Below are 23891 nucleotides of genomic sequence, written 5' to 3'. Positions count from 1 at the left end.
CATATGATATAGGCAATTTTTCAAAATTCATTTGACAAGCCCATTTCATTTTTAATTAATCTATTAAAAAATTCACGAAAAACATTTAACGATACATTAATTATTTTTTTATAATTTATCTATCTCCACAAGTTAACCCAACTTATCCCATCCATTAACCAGTAAACTTCATTAACAACACGCAGTGTGACAAGTTACATACGATATAAGAAAATTGAGAGATTGGCTGTATGCTGGGGTGAGCAAACCTGGAGGTGGGAGTTACTGAATTTTGAAGTAAGGTTAAATACTCTGTCATTTGAATAAATAGTATGTGTGAATAAGATTATACAACTTAGTAGAATCAATCAATTACTCAGATGAGTAAGTGCGGCCTCGTCTCGATATGACAAACACGAGATGACCTTGACATAGAGAGAAGTCAATCAATACTAGAAACTTGCAGTGGATGCGACTGACCGAGGCCTGTTACAGCCTAGCAGTTCTGCGCGGTAACTCATGCTCACTTTGGTATATTTATAATGTTTGCACTCAAATCATGTTAATTTCATGCTGAAGATACGATTTACACTGCACAACTCCATATTCCACTGTACATTTAGAACATTATCCGTAAAATTTGCTTATTACACGCTAGTTTCGTTTTTTATTTATGAATGCAGATTGAGTGTTTGTTAAATTTCCCGTCTTCTCTGAAAACTCACTCTCACGTTTTCTCCAGCAATATTATAAAACGAAAAGGGAGATTTTGTCTTAAGATAATACGGTATTCTTTACTTGACTTTTTAATTTTGAAAAAAACAATGTTACATTAACTTTTATTTATTTCCTCTTTATTTATTTTTTAGGCAACGATAATTATGTCTACAGTATTGGGATGAAGCTTTATGTTTTTTTTTTCTGTAGAGAAAATGAAAACTTAGATAAAACTACGGAATATTTTCGTCGTAATGAACGATCCCGAATGTCATCTAATGTTGAAAGTAGTTTACGTTTCTATCAATTTAAATAGTTCCTGTACACTATTAATTTTACTCACAATATGATTATTACGTGCTCACTTTTTCATTTTAAAAATAAGAACCACATAAGAAACAGGCAAACAAGGAACATTTTAGTACGACTAGTTCTTCATTCTTGAGTTAATTAATTTAATTTATTCTATTACAGGACGAGTCACGGGATGCAGTAGAGCACCTACAGGCACATCTCGCACTTACAGACCCTCAACCTACCATCGCCTTCGGTGAGTGGGTAAAGACAGAAGAGGCAAGGCCACAGGCTATGTCAGCATAGCTATTCGAACATTCAGAATTCGTCACCTATCGTGATGAAATTGATTAAGAAATAAACTCAATCCTGACAAATGACACAATCATGGAAAACACATCGGCACTACTTTGGCAACAGCCGTTAAACTATTTTGTACTAATTACACCTTCTTACTATCCTGTCTTTTTTATTCTTTTTCACAGGAAAATCCCCAAATACAATGTAGAAAAGTGCATTCATCGAGTGTTTAGAGTGGTGTGCGTAGTGAGCCTTTTGGTTTGTGAACAAATGGAGGGAGAAACTTAGGAAAATTCGAGTGCAATATGAGAGTTTCTAAAATATCGGCCCATTTCACGAGCGGCCATTCCCACCTTACGCTCCCGTAAGTTGGTGTTGCTGTAAACCGCATGTAAAGTGTCATGGCAGCGGTAGACGGCTCAATCTACACACTTGGTAAATGGACTATGGTATTACAGTATTATACTTCAGATCATTCGCTATACTCTGTACATAATAATTATTTGGTCCACTGGTGCAATTAGGAGTACTAATATCAAAGAATTATAGTACAACGAATTGTACATAATAATTACAATTATGGGACTATTATAGGACTGACTGGGAGGTGTCCGCCCCTCATCTGGATATGTATATTATATAACAGAGTTGTCAAGTGGAAAAGCGGTGGGATTCTCGACTGACTGCTTCATCCCTCTCAACTCACTTCTTCTACTACTCTCTATTAGAATATTATAGGACCAACCTTGGTGCCCGCCTCTTATCTGGCTATGCGTGATGTCTGACAGAGTAGTTTTCAACTGTCAACGTGGCAAGATTCGCGATTGACTGGTTCAACCATCTCTACTCACTTCTCCCCCTACTCCCTATTAGAACATTATAGGACCGACCTTGGTGCCCACCTCTTATCTGGCTATGCGTGATGTCTAGTTTTCAACTGTCAACGCGGCAAGACTGCGATTGACTGGTTCAACCATCTCAACTCTCTTATCTCACTACTCTATATTAGAATGTTATAGGACCGACCTTAGTGCCCGTTTCTCATCTGGCTATGCGTGATATCTGACAGAGTAGTTTTCAACTGTCAAAGCGGCGAGACTTCGATTGACTGGATCAACCACCTCACATTGTCTTTTCTCACTACTCTATATTAGAATGTTATAGGACCGACCTTAGTGCCCGTTTCTCATCTGGCTATGCGTGATGTCTGACTGAGTTGTTTTCAACTGTCAAAGCGGCGAGACTGCGATTGACTGGTTCAACCATCTCAACTGTCTTATCTCACTACTCTATATTAGAATGTTATAGGACCGACCTTGGTGCCCGCCTCTCATCTGGCTATGCGTGATGTCTGACAGAGTTGTTGTCAACTTTCAACGCGGCAAGACTGCGATTGACTGGTTCAACCATCTCAACTGTCTTATCTCACTACTCTATATTTAGAATGTTATAGGACCGACCTTAGTGCCCGTTTCTCATCTGGCTATGCGTGATGTCTGACTGAGTTGTTTTCAACTGTCAACACGGCAAGACTGCGATTGACTGGTTCAACCATCTCGTCTTATCTCACTACTCTATATTAGAATGTTATAGGACCGACCTTAGTGCCCGTTTCTCATCTGGCTATGCGTGATGTCTGACTGAGTTGTTTTCAACTGTCAACGCGGCAAGACTGCGATTGACTGGTTCAACCATCTCAACTGTCTTATCTCACTACTCTATATTAGAATGTTATAGGACCGACCTTAGTGCCCGTTTCTCATCTGGCTATGCGTGATGTCTGACTGAGTTGTTTTCAACTGTCAAAGCGGCGAGACTGCGATTGACTGGTTCAACCATCTCAACTGTCTTATCTCACTACTCTATATTAGAATGTTATAGGACCGACCTTGGTGCCCGCCTCTCATCTGGCTATGCGTGATGTCTGACAGAGTTGTTGTCAACTGTCAACGCGGCAAGACTGCGATTGACTGGTTCAACCATCTCAACTGTCTTATCTCACTACTCTATATTAGAATGTTATAGGACCGACCTTAGTGCCCGTTTCTCATCTGGCTATGCGTGATGTCTGACTGAGTTGTTTTCAACTGTCAACACGGCAAGACTGCGATTGACTGGTTCAACCATCTCAACTGTCTTATCTCACTACTCTATATTAGAATGTTATAGGACCGACCTTAGTGCCCGTTTCTCATCTGGCTATGCGTGATGTCTGACTGAGTTGTTTTCAACTGTCAACGCGGCAAGACTGCGATTGACTGGTTCAACCATCTCAACTGTCTTATCTCACTACTCTATATTAGAATGTTATAGGACCGACCTTGGTGCCCGCCTCTCATCTGGCTATGCGTGATGTCTGACAGAGTTGTTGTCAACTGACAAAGCGGCGAGAATCTCGATTGATTGGTTCACCCCTCTTAGCTCCCTTCTCCCTCGATTACCTCCTTATCGTCTCTTTCTTTCGCTTTCTGAAAGTACCGGCAGCGAAATAAAAGAGAAGGCTTTTAATGAAAGAGTTTGCATTCAATGCGACTTCAATATCTCTATCTTACTTATAACACCGTTATAACCTCCCCTGAACACTCTATTTCCAACATCTTTTGTAGTAATAACATTTTCGGCTAATACAGAATTTTTAATATCCTCGCAAGATGGAAAGGAAGAAAAGTTTTATTCATGGAACATTAGAGCGTTTATTGTAAATTCCTATACGTCTTCTTCATTTTCAAGATTTAATTAGTTTCTAAGTGTGTTTATATTAACGTGCTAAATTTCACACTAATGAAATACAATTATCTTCGTTCATGGTTTATTAAATTAAATTTTATTTTATTAATAGCGTATACAAAACCCATTGCTTCTTTTAATACCGGTTATTTAAGTGGACAAATGTTATTAAAACTGTTTGGTTATTTATTACAATAATATTTTGTTTTCTTACACTTTAAAACACAATCATTTCGTTATGAACTTCATTAAGGTAGGATTCACAAAATATCCACACTACCAAGAGCAAAATATTTCAAATTTTGGAATCCTTAAAGGTCTTTATATTTTTTTTCTTAAATGTAACATACCCGGATGCGGTTGTTAAGAGCAGAATTTATTTTATAGATTGCTATGAATCTCTGAAATATCCATGGCATTAAATATAATTTGGTATGAATAATTTATCAAAAATATTTTGACGAAGCGCATCTGTAGAGTGTCTTTGTATTACACTGGATCAAAGGAGCTGAGCTTTGGGGCTAAACGTGGTTTTCCTGTAATCTATATACGTTTTTAATGCATTGATTTTTGGGATAAAAATTAGTTTAAATATTTAACAGAATAAATGTTAACCAAATGATAGTTTAACATTTCCGCAGCCAAGATGAATGAGCTCTAGTGTCAAAATCATGACATAAACAATGATGATCAAGAACTCTGGAAGTCCAGGAAGTTTAGCGGCAGAACCTCCTAGACACCGAAAGCTTGTACAGGTAGAAAAAATCGAATGACCGGCATCAGTTTGCATTGACTTATCAAAAGAAAAGATTGCCCAAAAGTCGATAAATGTTCTGAGTACAGAATTATCTAGAAGTATGAATTTCTTAGATGCCGTAGGTCAGGATTTGTGTAAAGTCACGGATTTAAACTGAAAGAATTATGTTCAATTGTTGTGAGTTGGTTATTTATGAGAATCGCTTCCAACTGTTCTGTCTTAATCAATTTTCAGACGAATGGTGGCCTACACGTGCACGCGAAGCCCCTGTGCGCATTTTAATCAATGTAGCTCCTTTGTTTCCTATCGGGGGAAAAGCATAAATTTTTATTTTGAAATTTTTCATATACAAATATTACGATGAAGTGACACAATACTACTAAATACTATAAAGTCCAACGACTCATGTTTGATCATTCCTAGAATTCGCAGAAATCTAAACCAGTAGAGCTTGCCACATACCTTCTGTTCATTACTATTTTAACATGTATGGCTATAAAACATTTTATACACTTCAAAGCTATACATCCAGCCACCTAAAACCCTAAATAAACATCAATGTGTTCTGAAATGTTTCTATTTAATTTAAAACCTACTTCACTGGGCTATTGAATTAAAATATTTGTATTTGAATTTATCATGAGTATTACATTGAACATCTTCTGCATCTGAATAGAAAACATATAAGAAAAATTTTTTAATCAATCCTTTTTTAAGTGAACTCAAAATTTACGCCATTACAACAAAACCAATTTTACTAACTCAATGCTGAAGCAGTATTGTGAGCTGGAAATCACAAGGAATCAAAGTAATGTAATCTTTATCTTTGAGGCATCCTCTTGTTGGGTCTGCAACACAATAGTGGTAGGAGTCCAGAAGATAAACAAGATAAAGAAAATGATGGAACAATTTGATACTTAAGGTATAATTTATTCCACTTAAAATAGTAAATTTTATCTTAGAAATTTACTCAATACAAATACAATATCAAGAATTATTGCAATAAAGTTACATTTATTTGGACAAAAATATTTTTATCGTATAATTGTATTGGTAAATAATACTAAAGCACGATGTACGTATCCGTGCTTATTAGGTTTTAGGGCAAGATAGTTATCAGATAGACTCAAGGAGGCAGAGGAAATAACTATTCAGAACTATACAGAAGTAATATTCAGTAACGACTCGTTCAACTTGGGTTTGTCTAATCCTTTGTTTCAATTGTTCTCGGGATAGTTGGACTTTACCAGCGCATTGCGAATTCGTACTGAGCTTTAGGAGGGGCAGCATATGCAAATTTGACCCACCGATAACGCGGATTTCTCAGTTAAGATATTCGTTTCCTTTCGTATACAACTCTAACAATTTTAATTTTATTAAAATAAAACACATAAAATTACTTTCATTGAAAGTTTAATCTTCTAGGTTCAAAAGCAATCATATATCAATATCAAATACTTATACTGATTAAAATTAACTCCAAAACATTATCTAAATCAAAAATTTAAACTTTTGTCAAACTTAACAAATGTATTTGCTCCCATAGTAGATAGTTCCGTGTGCCCAGGATATTTGTGTGAATTATAGGTACATAGTTTTAGAAATATTAAATCTTTTATAAAAAATATAAAATGGTGGCTATCGTCTAAAGGAGATATTTCTCGACTTAAGTTAACATGACATTTGTTGTTTGAAATGATGGATACTATCGCGGAAAGAAGCTTTTGTGAACACCTTATATATATACAACATTATATTGTATAGTATACAGTCCTAATATACTTTAAATGTATGTTTACGAATAAATTATTTTAATTAAATTTAATTCATCAATTTTAATTTAACTCATCACATATAATGAGATTAAAACCTAGATAACTACTTCATTAAAAATCTGTTGTCATTGAAATATTTATCAGAGTAGAGTTGAGATCCCTCAAGTTTAATGTGAAATATACATAGAACTTTTGAACGAAAGTCCAAAGAAGTTTACAATCATTGGCGAATAAAGGAAAAATTGTGACAAAAAATGCAGAAAAGCATCAGATCGTTTCTAAAAATATTTTTCACCACCAAGATACGATTAATAAAATCACTCTTTAACTTTAGTAATATTCTATATTATGTCCTGAAGTTTTTAGCAGCTTAAAGATAATATAGTTCAACTATTTAAGTTTTAAGATCAGTAAATATTTATCTCTAAATTTTTATTCAAGATGAAACATTTAACGTGATTATTAAATATCTATGACGTATAACTATTATATTCATACCATTATAACCAGCATGTTTTCTATGCAAACATTATGCATATTATCGTGTATTTAGTAAGTAGCAAGAGCATGTAACTTACTGTGAACCGTACTTTATATTCAGTTACTATCTCTGATATTGTATACAAACTGTTAACAGTTGTAATTATCTTATATCGATTCTTTACATCAATGCTTACATTTACCTGGCCTAATACAGACTGTCTGCACTATCATCTCTAGATATACTCGTACTTCAAAGCAATGAAAATATATGGCTGGAGTAAACAAAGAAAACTCATCGTGAGGGGAAATTCCGGGCATAAACATGAAATGAAGATATTATTTATGGCAGAACGTATTTTGAATAAGTAACGTGTTCGGGATGGCACAACATGGAGAAACTCATCAAAAAACCGATGATACTGAACGGGATAAGACGACGGAGAAGAAGACGAACTGAGCCCATGAATAAGTAACCACCCTTTTCACCAAACGTGCACAAAGGACAGGAGTCTTAGCTCAACTCGGAGACGAGTCACATTTATACACTAGTTAATATTTCTAAGTCTACAATATTCATTATAATATAATATGGAGTAATTGAATAATCATTTCTCCGATACGTGAGGAGATACGGAATATCTTATTTTATTTATTAGTTGGTTAAAAATTAATGATACCTATAAATAATATTATGCAACAAACATACGATTAAACATTTTATGCTTATGTTATTTACTCTAACAGGTCAAACAAACTCTTTCGATGGTTTCAAAGCAATGCATTTTGCAAACGTATATTGCAATAAAACTTATACTTCAAAATAATATGTCGAGGATGAAATAATTAAATGTTAAAATTTGGTTAATCGCGTTATTCATTATGACGCAACAAATCTGAAATTGAGATGTATAATGTGTAAAGTGAGTAAGATTACACTGCTTAGTTTTGTTACAATATTTAGGATTTACTGGTCTTTGCAGCACAACCGTAGTTAATTCATAGTTCCGAGACTCCAAGAAATAGACTTCCCTTAGGACATCTGATGGATTACAACCTATACTCGGAGGAGAATCAAATATTTCTATCTTAAATATCCTTCTACTCAGTTAATGTGGCATGTAAATTGAAGTAGATTAAATAAACATTTTATTTACAATTGTTTTAGATCGTAATAAATAAACACGTATTTGACTGTTTTACTTAAAACATTACGTGAACTTCTCATGGACAATGATGTATTATATTACTATTATTTTATAATGACCAATAAAAATATTTATTTCAAACTTAAAATTTTTCTGGAAAGATACGTCTCTCTGGAATGGATTGAATTAAAAGTGTGTTTAACTATGGGAAAAGTTAAACCAAAGTTTGCTGCCCGCTACGCGGATGAGGACTAATTTTTTTCATTGCCAGGTTCCCGCCTTGCCTCCATTATATTAACAGAAAAATAAGAGAAAAGACTAAACGTACCAAGGAAACCTTAAGGGAAGGGTACCTACACTAATTCCCACGTATTTATATCCATGCAGCTCTCACACGAGATTCCGTGCTAAATTAATTACAGGTCTATTCTTCGAAAAAAGGTTTACCTGTATGTCATACCACGTGCCGCCGAATGTACTTGCACAGTTTCGATTCTAAAGCTCATTTCATACTCAAGCTATCCTGAGGACAGACAGATAATCATACAAAAAGACATTTTTCCATTCTCCTGATTGATAAGGCTTCAATGTCACTAAGGTAATTATCATGAATGAACTCAATTATTTCCTCTCGTCTATGCAGGAAATAATTTTAACACGTAGTTCAAATCATTCTTGAGGAAATACTAACGCTCACTCGAATCCCATAGAGGAACATGCACTATCATCGTAACCTTCAACGCATATATAGAAATAAATAAAGAAAGCTTCATGTAAAATGTAAATTCTGTAGGTGTTCGTTATCAAGATATCGTCAGGACTGAAATTTTGCCAACTCTTGTATAACACGCTTCGCTAGCGCTCCATTTAAGTGCCTATTCATACTAATATTCTAATGCTTATTAACTTCTATTTCACTCTTACCGCTCACTTTAATAATGCTACTTCAACCGGATGAAATTCACCAGATCAGTCGTAATCAAAAATAAATAATGAACTGGAAAAAGAAACACTTGTTCAGATTAACTTGCAGGGATATAGCACAAGGGACCAGATATTGCTGTATAACCGAACAGTAATTGATTAGTACAAACAATAATATGATAATTAATTTTGTTAAAACACGGTATCCTAAGAAATATTAATAAATTAGTATTTTATTTCGTAACTGTGAGAAACAAAAGGTTCTAGCTGCAGTTTTAAATACGAGGAGAATATTTAACAGGAGAGTATGTTAACATTTCAAACTCTCTGTGATATTATGTATCAAAGTAATAAGTTTGGTAATCACATGTAAAAACATACAGACCTTTGTCTTTCAGTTCAAATTTAATATATTACATACGATTTCCAGCAGCAAAAAATATTTTATAACAAATATTTTTGAACACAAATTACACACATAACCTGTTGGTCCAAAACATTTGTGAAAACATTTTTCCAGAAACTTTTTATGAAAGTAGGGTGTTAAAGTAGTCCATATCGATAAGTGGCGTCCATTTTATTATTGATTTTAAGTCTTTTATTCTTTTTGGAGGAATTCTTTTCTTCTATTTAAAACTCTGGCACAAAAATCAGTTCGTGAAATTTCCTTTGGCAGAGAGGACGGTTGAAGCTCGTCGCTATGTTTCATTAATATTTAATTCTGGATTGAGATATTCTGTTTTTGTTTTTGCTCTAAAATAATAAGGCTCAACTTGACCAAAGAACTCGATGGGTTGCGTAACAAAATCCTTGGTAAGATCTGATAAAATTTCAACAATTTGTTTTCTTATGCCTTTCATCACTTTTAGGGATTCCTCTTGTGTTGAATTGGGCATTATAAACAGTTCTTAGACTAACGACAAGAGTTAATAAAATTGCAGACCTTAATTGTTTTCTTCATTGTAATAAGCAAGGAAACATTTTTTTTCTTTGGATTTACTGCGTCATTCCTATTTTTAGAATTTAGTTATTTTAACAAATACTGTAAAAGACTCCTCATTGAACATTCTCTATCATCTTTGATAATATTTTTAAAACAATTGAACTTAAGAAAGCTTTTTTGTTTTACCTTGTTTACTTGTATAATACTTGAAGTAATTATATACGCTTCGGCATTTTTCCAACTCTTTTTTTCTATCATTTTCTTCTATTCAATTTTGGGGCTTCTATGATTTTTCTAGGTTTTTTCTTTTTCTTCATAGTTGTTAGTTTCTCAGATACGATACTAGGTCCTAATCACTGCATGGGACGAATCAACAACTTGTAACTTATTAGCTTGATCATAATTAGGGTTACTAGTAAGGTTATGAAGTAGTGACAGAATCATAAATGTTCTTTGTTCATTTTCAGGTGATAAATCTTGTTCTGAACCATTTCCCTCCAAATATTCTTGGATTTTTCTTTAAATTTAACCTTTGGATCTTTATGTAGGGTCTGATACGTATCATGGTCTGCTTTTTTGCTTTAATTCAATCTTCTAAGTTTGGAATAATAATTTTTTTCCCTTTATCGGCTGGTATTATGATGATATATTTGTTGTGTTTTAATAACTTAATTGCTTTAATTTGGTGTGAACTGAGTTTATGCTTTGTAGTTAAGGATTTTTTTTAAATTCAGGGTTAACTAAATTAAACAGAACTATGTTGATAAATTGTTCACCCGGGTGATTAGGAGGAAGAGGAGATTCCAAACTAGATTTTGTTTTGGATTTTTCCAAAATGGAATAATATCTGGGTTTGATGTATGTTGCTGTTTACTGACGAAGTATTTTATTATAACATCTCTGACAAATGTTATAGCATCTTTAAATAAATTAATTTGATTTAATTGAAAAGTCGGACAAAAAGTAAAACCCTTTTGAAAGGACTTACAGTTCTGCCTATTTTGGTGCATAAATTAAAAGGTTTACAATTAAGTGAGAGTTTTTTACATTGGCAAGCTGCTCATCATTAAGATTAGATTACTTAATTTGAGGTTGTTGATAGAAGATTCTGATTCACTTAGTTACATCTTATTATTTATATCCAATTGTGACATTGTTGGTACTTTGTTGCATAATGCAACGGTTTCTTGACTGATTCGTGAAGGATTGCATTTGAGATTTTCAACTTTGTTTGTAATAACACTTTTTAGTTATTTTCATTATGTTATTTATATCGTTTTAAGTTCGTCACTTTTGTAACGGAAGAATAATCAATGATATTATATATTCTTCAACAAACTTCCGTGTTCTGCAGCAATTATTGTTTATGGGAAATACGTACCATATTTGACTGGTCAAAGCTTTTCCGAATGCGTGTGTGTGTGTGTGTGTGTGTGTGTGTGTGTGTGTGTGTGTGTGTGTGTGTGTGTGTGTGTGTGTGTGTGTGTGTGTGTGTGTGTGTGTGTGTGTGTGTGTGTGTGTGTGTGTGTGTGTGTGTGTGTGTGTGTGTGTGTGTGTGTGTGTGTGTGTGTGTGTGTGTGTGTGTGTGTGTGTGTGTGTGTGTGAATTTGGATATATCAGACAGACACTTAGGAGAGACATTATCATACGAAAGACGAAAAATAGTACAGACACATTGTATGTATGTACGTTTACTGGATATTTCATAAATACTCTTGAGAAAAATTAAACCTAACGATAGATAAATGTTTTTAGTAATGATTGGAACTCCAAACATAACAAATCCCAGTCAATTAAGATAAAATACGATTATATCACTATGATTGGTGGAAAATTAAAACTTCATCTATATGAAAGAAAATTGCAATGAAGAATTAAATAACTATTATTTTTAGTGAACAGTTAATCATTTTGATACACCCAAACAAACGTAACACTATCGACAAATGTTTAATAGCTAATTTTTGTTCTATTATAAAAGGTTTAGATAAACCACTGTGTTATTCCTAAGTCAGTGCTATTTTTAAATTGATTGAGAATTAACCTGTATGTTTTAATCAACTGCACTTGAAGTTGTTTAGATGTGAAGTGTGCATTCCAAAATCACATAGTGAGGCTATCAAATGTTTACCACATAAAATCTCTCAATGAATTTACATTAAACATGTACGCCTGGCACAATACAACACATCTATTGTAATTAAAACAAACAAAGGGTTAAAATAGCTTGGTCCCTAAATTTTGCTAATGAAGTCACGACAGCGTAAACAGTATTGAAACGTTTGTGATGTTTGCATTTTATTTTGTATTTTTAAACTTCTCTCGAACATTTATTATTATTAAAGGTAGTAACTGAAATTAAGTAATAATATTCAACACCAATAAATGATTCAATAGTGTGTATGATCCAGTTTTATGTTTATTCTATTAAATGTGGAATTAAAAACTCTAGATACTTCGTTTTTATGGCATAATATCTTAATCAATCTAGTAAGATTTTGAAATCATTTCATTAACATGGTGTTCTTATTATACAAGCGTACAATACGATAGTATCAGAACCGAGGGGTTTAGAATAAAGCCATTAATGAGTACTAAGATATAAATAAAGCTGAGGTCCCAGGTTGGTAAACTAACGAAGTGAATTTGATCCGCACGAGTGGAGAAGATAATGATGGGAAAACACCGTGAGTAGGTGGAGAGAGGTAAAGTAAATTTGCAGCAGATACTGTGGGGCAGCACCAGTTTAGCCTCCATAACCGTACTAATTTACTGAACATTATCTCCATTAATCATTAAAATAATTCGTCTCACATATTAAACATATAAGATGCGTTGACATCATTGAAGCAAATTAGTAGACAAACAAACTGTTTATAAGCCACCAGATTGGCTCTCAACGTGAGTTTGTATCAGCTGTTCGAAAATCAATGCAGTTGGTGGTCTACAACAACTTTTCTGGAGCCCACAAATTGTTTAAGGAATTACTCAACATCAATTTCTTTTAACATTTGTAAACTTTAAAGTGCTAGAGTAGCCTAGAAACATCTAGTATGCTTTTTTTAATAAGGACAGAATTATACACACACATTTTAGTGATGGTTCACATGGTAGAGCAGATAAAGGGACTATGTTATATGGATTGTAATTTTTATTTTGACATGTATAAATCTAATCATCACACATTTAAATAATAGTAACAAAACCAGCGTCAGACAAGAGAAGAAGAATCAGAAAACTGTTACTTTTAATAATTTTACATCCCCTTCCATTTCCACCTATACCAAATAATAGTTTTATGCTGCAGAGTATCGATTTCGTTCTTAGATTAAATTCCTCTGTCGTTTTCAACAATGACTAAGTAGTGTTATAAAATTGTAAACTGTAATTTAGTTCCCGAATGATGAACGTATACACACAGTCGACTAGGTTTATATATAAAACACACAAATATATTTGATCAAAAGACCAAGCCATAAAAATATTAGGCACGTTTGAAAATTAAACCAATTTTAAATTAGAAAATATCTAATAAAAATTAAATTGAGGTTCTTATTAAAATGTGCTGAGTTGCGTGTATATTTGGTTTCAGTTTATCATTTCTGTCGTAATAAAGTTAGTTTGCTTCACTTTTTCATCATCGACGTTTTTGGTAGGATTAGAAGGGCCTCTCACAAATTATATACGGAGTTTTATGTTGTTTGAAGCAGGAGGCGGGAGATTTAAAGCTTAGGTCGAACCTAAAGCCTGGAAGATTCATCGTTTTGTTAATTTTATTTTGACTTAATTTAAATTCTGTTAAAAAAAATCAAACAACCTCGTCATTAAAAATCAAATTTAGGCCTACATGGCCCTTTTTTTACTTAATTAATCTGCAATCTGATAAAGGATTATTTGGTTAACATTCTTCTATAAACCAAAATAGTTTTTAAGAACTAGAAAACTAAACATAACATAAATTACACTAAAATAGGTTTTTTATATAACATTTAATTAAAAAGATTCATCACTATGATTACTGACACATGCAACTATCCGTCATTGGTATAGTCTAAGCCAGTTAAGACGGACCAGTCCCTGCGATCCACTTATATACAACTTCTTTAGTCAATCCTCAAACCAGGGACGCTTTTCACAGAACATGATGGAGTTAGGAAGGGAATTCCACAAGTGGCATGCAGCAATTATTAAAGACTTGTCCAAACCGTCCTGTGCTAAGTAGTACGGTATATATATGAAGCAGATCAAGTACTTCTTAAACCTTCAATTTTCCTTTTTTCCGAAATCGGTGTCTTAAAATGGTACTGCAGCAAAAGTACTTTATTTACTTTTAGAATTAAAGTAGGATTTTCAGAAGTTTTATGCAAAATTGGAGCATGTAGTAACGCAGATATATGCCTTGATTCGACTAAGTGAACATGTTTGTCACTTGCAATGGCTAGTACAGAAGTTTAAAGACAAAACTAGTTAATGTACCAATGTTTATCTAAGGAGAATGTACATTTATTTTTAACTGCTTACTTTCGGGAGTCGCTTTAATCTTATGCGAAGACAAGATGAGTAGGTATATATTCAAGCGTATCTCCATAAAATATAGAAAATTACCTTTGAACGCTCAGTGTGCTAGCAAATTTTTTAACAAGCACATTGTGCTTGATACAAAACCATTAGGAGAATTTAAATTGCAGCATCAGTGTATTTGTATCTAGGCTAAGCGATAGCTTCGGTAACCCAAAGTTGCGCCTATGGACTTTTCCACGCTATATTTCACGAAACAAGGAACTACAGATATTAGTTCCTTGTTTGCTGATCTGTTGTTTAGTCAATTTGAAACTTTCATAGGACAAACATGGCCAGGTTTTCCCACAGCTAGCTGATCTGGACCAATAGGAGGATTGTTCTACAATGATGAGGAACGCTGTAAACCCAATACTCTCTCCAAAAGAGCTAAATAGAGCTAAATCTAATTAACAACTAATATACTAAGCTAGTTTAATTTGTATCATCCAATAAAATAAAATAATAAATAAACACAATGTGTGTGGACTGAACATAATACTGCATCCATAATAGGCTGTTACTGGTTAAACAATTCATATGCTTGCTAATTTAAGGATCCAACTGGTCCGTATTGAGGAATAAAAGAAGTGTCGTCTGATTGTGCAAGAACTGTTAATAGAAAAGTCCTAGAGATTTTACACTTGGAAGGTGCCTCTTGGTCTAAGGAGTAATCCTATTTATTTTTGGATAAAAAATTCGAAGGTCAGTAAGTTCGAAGCCGTGTTGATGTTGCCTGTCTTGGCTTCTTCAGACTGTAGCTATGTGAGTTTGTCTAAGCTGAACATGGTGGCCAGCAGAGTTGTGCGGGGTTAGTTGTCCGCCCACCCGTCCCACGTATGGGGTTGGGTTAATTAATAGGGGGCAATATTGTTGTTACAGAGCACCGTTCCGTTCCCATAATTACTTTTCTGTCCTATTTCCTTCCTTTCCCCCGATCGATGCCTTTTATGTTGCCGCAAATTAAAATAAAAAGAGTAGGATTCCTTTGTTTACCCTTGAACTCTTGTTTACTGTCCTTTCTCAAATTCAGTCAATCCTACCTAGTAAATAACAAGATAATTCTCACTGAAACATTATTCTCATCTTCCAATCCTATTCACCTATTTACAACGGTCATATGACCTATGTCGGCGTTTATTTTGGCAATTAGTCAGTTATTTCAAAGCCAATTTTTAAAAATGAATGTGTAAACCTCCTCAACTGTACTGTAGACGTTGAAACTCCTTCGAGTGTTTCTAATTCACGACAGTACTCATATCTCAAATATATGTGATATTTTGAGAAATATTTTTAGTAATCAAACTCGTAGTTTTAAGCTTGAAATCTGATGACTTTTTAACTTGATACGTTGCAATTTTTATCGGAAATGTACATTCAACATATCTTTTATAAATATGTTGGATGTATTATGAATCTAAAACCTGAATAAGTGAATATGCTTCCGACATAAAAATATTCTAACTTAAGAGATATATTATGTATTAGCGTTGCCCCCACAATTTAAACTTTTAAATATTGAGTTTGATCATTAATATGAAAATCCTCATATACCGATAAGGTGTTTACTCACACTGAATATCAATACAAATAAAACACACAGCTAACTGATTTGTATTTATGGCTTGTTCTGGTGTACTTTGATATAATTAGTTATTATAAGAATGAACTACAAAGGTGACCTGCCTAGTGCTTTCTCCTGAAACTAGCTCGGAATTATCTCATGGAAATTGTTGACTGAATTTGGAAACCTGTAGACGATCATCTGTAAATCTATTTGACAGTGAAGTTGTATACAATGTTGATGTCACTATATTCCCAATAGGTGTTTGTATTCGCAATTGAATTACCTGGTACATAGTCTGAGATGGTATATCAGCGCTTCACATAACAGTGCACATAATAAACTGGTAAATCAGATATCTGATATGACTGAAATTGGTAAATATTGGTACACTCCAGATCGTTTCTAAGCAAGAATCATTAATTTTAATCCAAATTAACAACAATTATATATAAATAAACAACAATAAACAGGTTTATGCAGAGACCATATCATTGGATTTATTTTTTTAGTTTATTGAATTCACTTTTTAATATAAAATCTATTTTTTCATCTTTACTGCATATAAGGAAGTAGCAAAGTATCAGATAACACAATAAGGCCGATTCCTCCCTAAAAAACACTCGATCCTCAGAAAATCTCAGCCTAAATTACAATTTACAAGACAATCAAAATTGTTTACACCTACAAAATAAATATGAAGCTTATTTAGAAGATTTTGGAAAGATCATAACGTATAAGGCAACAATAGAATGCATAATGAAAATTGATATGTACAAGTGGAGCATTGTAAAAATTTTTAAATTAACAATTCCATATACCGTTAATTTAATACATAATTAATTATTATCAATCAAAGCGTTACCCGTATGTACTTGTTTATATGCGATAACTCTTAGAAGAAAGGTACTAAAGACTGAAATCTTGGTGTATAGAATTCTTTTCGTCTAAGGAAGAAGTATATTGATTTTTTGATCAACAGGTGAAAGGGCATTTCGTCCATCTTTCTGTCCGTCTGTGCGATATAATTCTTAATGGGAAGTTTCTAGAGACTTGGAACTTTGTACATGGATTTAACTTGGTCCAGACGTTATATATTGAATTATTTTATCATAGTCGTTTCTAAACTTATACGCAATATAATAATATAATGAACAATATTTGTATAGCGTAAGTACTCTTGTAATCTCAAATAAATCTGATTGTCTTTATATAATTTTTAATCGTGGTTCTCTATAACTTAAAAGTACAATCAACAAAAAGGTTCAAATTGAACTTGAAAACTTTCAAAAGCAAATTGAAATTCAATTATTAACTGAATGGTGAATATCTTTCCTCTCCTAATTTCCTCCTATTATTGCTTCAACGTTTTATCTTGCCTCACCTATTATTTTGAAGGTAATTATCTATATCTGTTGGTACAAGTTACTTATAGTTTTAAACAAATCGGTGGAGATATACCTCTTCAGTTACATTGTGTCGTTGTTGATATATTACGAAGCAATATTTTCTTCTGCTTGGTTATTGCTCTTGATACTCTTGTCTGGAGGGTACTGTTTTTAAAATTATGAAACATATCAAATATCCAAAACATAATTTTGTCTTTATGTTTCCTACTTGGTAAACTCAATATGATAGTCTTTGTTTGTCTACAACATTGCAAACAAGTTACTCGTAACAGCCTTCTCGATATTGTGGAACAACTTAAACTACAGAAAACCTGAAGACTTCTCGGTGTGACGCTGATGTGTGGAAAACTATAAACAAAAGAACTTCGCCATAAAATAGTTACAACCATGATTATAAAAAGAAGTACATCTTTAACTTTTTTTTAAATTTAAAATGAGGGGTTAGAGAATTTATATTTCGGAGATTGATTTCGAAATTTATATAATACCGTAATGGCGAGAAAGTTGCGAGAAAGTTGATCCAGTAAGAGGTCGACATTTAAACGTCAAAGAAATATAGTTTAGTGGATGTAGCGGCAGTGGCTCTATAAGCGCGAGTCGTCAAAGACCCCCTTTGAGGAATAACCATGTGTTTGAAATATTCACAAAGGTGCAAAATGCTTTCCTCTTTCATATCGTATTCTACGAAAACCTATTACAATTTATCACTTTTCTGAAGTCCCTAAGTGAATAAATTAGTTTCCACGAATGCGCATTTATTCAATCACTATCTCATTTCTTTCCCTCCTCGTCATATTTACGAGGGTATTTTATACGTCAATAAATCTATTTATGTATTCAAGAAATGTACAGAAACATTGATTCAACAAACAACAATTATTTGAATTAAACGTATTTTCTCACCCGGTACACTTATTTGCATTCTTAAAACAAAACAATTGTGTTATTTAAAATACATTTTTGAAATCTATATAATATAATTTTAATCAGACATGTAACACATTCTCAATGACTAAGTAAAAAAAATTAAGAAAATAGGGCAACCAATTTTGATGATTGTATTACTTATTTCACTCCTTAGTACACAGTCCAAGAACATATATCGAAATTAAAAATGATTAATTATTAATCAAAATTATAATACGGTTATGATCAAAAATAATAAATGAAAAATGTAAATGCTATTTTTTAATTTTTTGAATGAGAATTCGCATAGATTCCTTCAAATAAAGAGAATAATTTACTTATAATGTACAGTATTATTTTCTTTGTATATTTTAAAGCATGAACAGGATGACACAAATTAAATAAATGGAAGACAAGCTCAAATTCTTCAGTAAGTTCTAGATATTTATTAACAGACATTACACCTTCAAATTAATGGTAATGTCGACTACAGCCAGTCCAAAAGTTAACTGGTGTTGGAATTGAAGTCTGGTAGGTAAAAGCTTGCACTTTGCTATCTATGAACACACATTCCCAAATTGATATTAATACTAGAATTTCAGAGCGAATTTTGTGGGTCAAAATAATCATTTTCTCATTTACAGGGTGTCCCGTAACTCTCTGGACAAAGGTATCCCACGTTATTGGTAAGGTTAAGACAAACTTATTTCACCATATGAACATGGGTCTCCGATGCTTAGTTTACCATCTGTCTGTCTGTACGTGTTTTTTTATTTAAAAAATAATATCTCAAAAAACAATAAATTAAAAACATACCAAATTTGTCTCAAATTTGTATGATAACAGGGCCAGTTACTGAAAACAATATCATGAAATTGTCTAGTATTTTCAACATGGCGGCCATAAGAACCTTTAAACTTTGAATATCTTAAAAACCAGCAGTTTGTCTCAAGAACTGCAGGAATAACGGTAACCACAAATCCAAAGTTATTAAAATCGAATAATAAATCATTGATTTCGATCAGATCTACTGTGACAAGACATGGCCCACATTGAGAGCTGCCGTTTTTGTATTGTTAGCTATTCTCTGAAAACCTCGTAGTAATTCGAAAACCAATTTAAATCATGTTGGTGTCATTAAATTTGTGATAATATCCTCTAAAACTGCCAAACTGTTATTCTTGTAGATCCTGAAAGAAATTGCTGGTTTTAAAGATATTTAAAGTGTAAAAGTATTAATGGTCGCAGTTTTGAAAATACTAAGGATAACTTAATGACCATTTTTTCTGTAATTGGCCTGGTTATCATAAACATTGGAAGAAAATTTGGTATAATTAAACTTATCAATTTTTAAGATATTAATTTTTCTACAACCCATATCCAGACAGACAGATGGGAAACTAAGCACTAGACCCATGGTCATATGGTGAAATATGTGTGTCTTGACCTGATCAATAACGGGGTATACCTTTGGCCAGAGAGTTACGGGACATCCTACATACTGTACTTTTGTCCAGAAATCCACCCCCTAGGAGACACTGTCCCTAACTTGGTAAAAAATACAATAACTTTTACTATAGCGTTTACCTAATATACAAAGTGTGTTGTCGGGCAGAAAAAATTATATTATGGTTAATTTTTATGTGAAGAAATAAAATTACATTATTAGGCTTGTGTGAACTTTATAATTTTTTCAGAAAGATATCTTAGTAGCAGAAGTGAACAGTGATAGATTTTTTCCTAAATTGTTAAGAAGGGGAAGAAGATTTAGTTATTGGTCAGTCAGGCAAATGCAGTGGTGGTTGTTAAAGGGGCTTTAGCATATTCAGATTATAATCATGAACATACCGTTAAACCGTTAAATTTTCATCTGTTTTAATGCCTTGATATTAACTTTAGAACATCTAACATAAAAAACTGCTTGATGTGACGTTTTCACAGAATTTACGTGGACAAAAAATTTGAAGAGATAGTTTCTAAATAGATTCATTCTTAACCAATGGTATAACAATTTGTTTGGCCTTTCTTCATTTTTTGTCTTCTCAGCTAGCGTTCAATTACCGGTGTTGGTTGTCCTGTCACTTATTGATAATTTACTGTAATATGTTGAGACGTCCTGCTGCTGAGAGTTCAGCTGCTGGACGTGACGTACTGAAGGAAATTCCAGCAGAAATTCACCTAGGCTATATGTGCATAGATGTTTTCATATGGTGAAATATGTGTGTCTTGACCTGATCAATAACGGGTTATACCTTTGGCCAGAGAGTTACGGGACATCCTACATACTGTACTTTTGTCCAGAAATCCACCCCCTAGGAGACACTGTCCCTAACTTGGTAAAAAATACAATAACTTTTACTATAGCGTTTACCTAATATACAAAGTGTGTTGTCGGGCAGAAAAAATTATATTATGGCATCATTTATTACCTGAGCGTTGACGTAACCAGCTAGGTGGTAGAAAGCCTGTCAACGTGATATCTTAAAGCTGTTTAAGCGAGATTATTCAGACGTCGCACTCAGGATGTGTTTGTCACTAAAAGATTGCTACGAATTTGCATTATCTCCTCAGCTCTAGAAGAGTGACCCACAAATAGTCCAATATACAATTTAATATAGATTACGTTGAATACTATTTTAAACACCTAGCTGAGACAAAAATGGTGGTACAATTAATTTAATGGGAACAACCCTCAAACATAATTGTCATGTATTTACCCACATTATAGGGTTGTGCGATCCAATGTATATGTATGTGTATTTATATGTATACCATTTTTTAGGTTTACCTTAAATTCTTTTTCTCCTAAGTATTTATTTCATTCTTTCCATCAAGGAAGTTTATTTGCCTACTTCTCACTTCTAGAGTCCAGTCTTATTCTGACTTTTAATCTTATTGTGTGTATTTAATTTAAGTAACACTGCTATGCTATTGAAAAAGTTTTGTTTGTTAAATATTCTCCATAAAGGCAAAGCCTTGGAGGAAATTTATTTTCTCAAAAAATGTAACGGTTAGATCTCGCATTTTGATTAGAGACTTTCATTTTAAATTGTATTTATAGTTGTGATGGGTTGTATAAACAATATCTTGCGTATTTCATACTTTTATATAATTATTTAATTTTGTAATTTGTATGTAATTTGAGTAAATACAGAATTAATATTTATTTTTATTAATTAAAAACATCCAACGAATGCTGTAATACCTTTGCAGGTGGACCTCTTTTGTTTTCCAATTCTTTTTCTATTCGTTACGTGTACGCATATTCTTCTGGTAATATTAGTTTTTCTGAATTAGTCTCTTTCTTCTGCCATTTGCTCTGTGTCAACCGATAACTTTTTCGTCGTTAGCGCGACTGCTCTGCTGGTACGTTTCCTCTGTGAATGTTGCGTGCACGGAAGGTAGCTTTTAGCTCAACAACAAATTTATTTGATTTACATATCTAACACCTTTTTAATCATGATAGGTATTTTAAATTATCATTTCTTCACTGGCGAGTTATATTGCAGCGTTATAAAAAACGCTTATCTAAAATACGTTTTAATCCTTTTTGTAAAACTTGATGTATAATTCTATTGTTTTTCCTTAGGAAGCAGTAATAGAACGCAATATTTTTTCTTTGCTATTGTGTATCTGAATTTTTCAAACAAAATATCTCCTATAAATCAATACAACTGAGTATGGAGGGATCAAGCAGAACGAAACTGTCTTACCAAACAGTCCAGAATAACTAATTCTCACGATAAATTATTATATTAATGTACTCAATTCGTCTACAAATTTGTTTATTATCTAATATTTCGTTGCCAACATGGTTACTCATTAGACAAATAGACTTTTTCCTTGAACTAAGAGGAACCCATGTGTTAGGTTTCAAATATCTAGAACATTCTACCAAGAGGAATTGTATGTGCGTACAGACACACGATTTTATGAAGGAACTGTTTGGTTTTCAATACCGAATAGATACGTCATTTTAAACCCAACTTACAACTACAAATTATGACGTTTTTCTTCCAGTTTGGCAGATAATTGGAGATAACCCACAACCTCTAAAAACTTAAATGCCCTATCAAATGGGATTACTTTTGTTATATCTAAATAATTATTGTTAGTATAAACCTAAAGTGACAAATATAGTATCTACACATAACATCATACGACTGTAATAGTACGCCAAATGGCATGGATCTTTTCCTTTTATTTTCATGTTATATCAATTTGAAAGTATCTTAAGCCACTCTAGTATCACACGTGCGACTCATGTTCAAGAAAATTTGTCCTTATTTGACATGTTCTATACATTTTTTTGAATTATAGTGCTTTGAATTATTAGTGCTTTAATATTATAAATAGTTAATTTGAATTTGCTTTCAGAAAGTGCTATACATTTTTATTCAACTTTTACTTAAAGTACCCTTGGATCAACGAATTCAATAATTAGCGTTTTTTTTCTCAAAAAAGAATCACTCTTAGATAAGGACGGAGATAAACAATCAAAGAAGCCGATTAAGTCTTCAGGACAGGCTTGTCTTACGATCAGCCAATCACCTACAGGAAATTACTTTTCCATTTTTAAAATATTGAATGTTTATGGATGCTTCTGAAAGTTTTATCATTTAATTTGGATTGAAGGTGTCGTTATATATGTGATATATATCCATGAAAGTTCTGAAGTCTTAACCTCCAAATCTTTTGAGTCTTGCTCTTGTTGATGTCCCTAGAGGGAATTGGCATTTTAAAGGAAACTTCCTGTGGCTTCAATCTCCAACGTCCAAATTTCTATTATCTCAAAATTACATACATTTTTCAATAATTGAGATGTTTTAATTATATTCCAGGAAATTTGAGGAATTTTTAATAAAGTAATGTAATACTTACTTGAATTTAATTATTGTTCTCAGTAAAGTAATGTTTTACTTTCTTTTTTGATATCGCAGTATAATGCTGTATTTGTATTCTGTAATTTACGGAACAACAGTCAGCAGTATTTCTGGTTCTTGAATTACCTTTTTATCTATTTTCTAAATACTAATTTACTATATACTTATTCACATATCATTCAGATGTAATGAGTTATAATTACTTAAATTAATTTCTATTAATTATTGGCATTAGTACTTAGTACGAATGTTTTACGGTTCATATTAGGTTTATTTATGTTAACTAATTATTTACGTTAATTTGAAAATTTATTTAGAGATAAGATTTAATATTGAGTTACTAACATATAATATTTCATATTCACCAATAGATATTTATTTCAATTTATTATATAGTATTTAATAATTGTTTTAATATTTATTACAACTTTCCTCTCGTTTATTTACAAAAAAATTGCACAAACGTACAAATATGCATTTACTTAGTTTTTAAAGTTTCTTTATCAAAATTATTATGTTTAATTACCC

General features: G+C 32.7%; 1 protein-coding gene across 2 annotated transcripts in view; it reads right to left on the bottom strand.

The window, feature by feature from the left end:
- Window positions 1-23891, bottom strand: part of LOC124359283 (acetylcholinesterase-like) — a 397002-nt gene that overhangs the window by 372752 nt on the left and 359 nt on the right. The window lies entirely within an intron of this gene.

Source organism: Homalodisca vitripennis, chromosome 4 (assembly GCF_021130785.1).
Source record: "Homalodisca vitripennis isolate AUS2020 chromosome 4, UT_GWSS_2.1, whole genome shotgun sequence".
Classification (NCBI taxonomy): domain Eukaryota; kingdom Metazoa; phylum Arthropoda; class Insecta; order Hemiptera; family Cicadellidae; genus Homalodisca; species Homalodisca vitripennis.
This window is presented reverse-complemented; position numbering and strand designations above follow the sequence as displayed.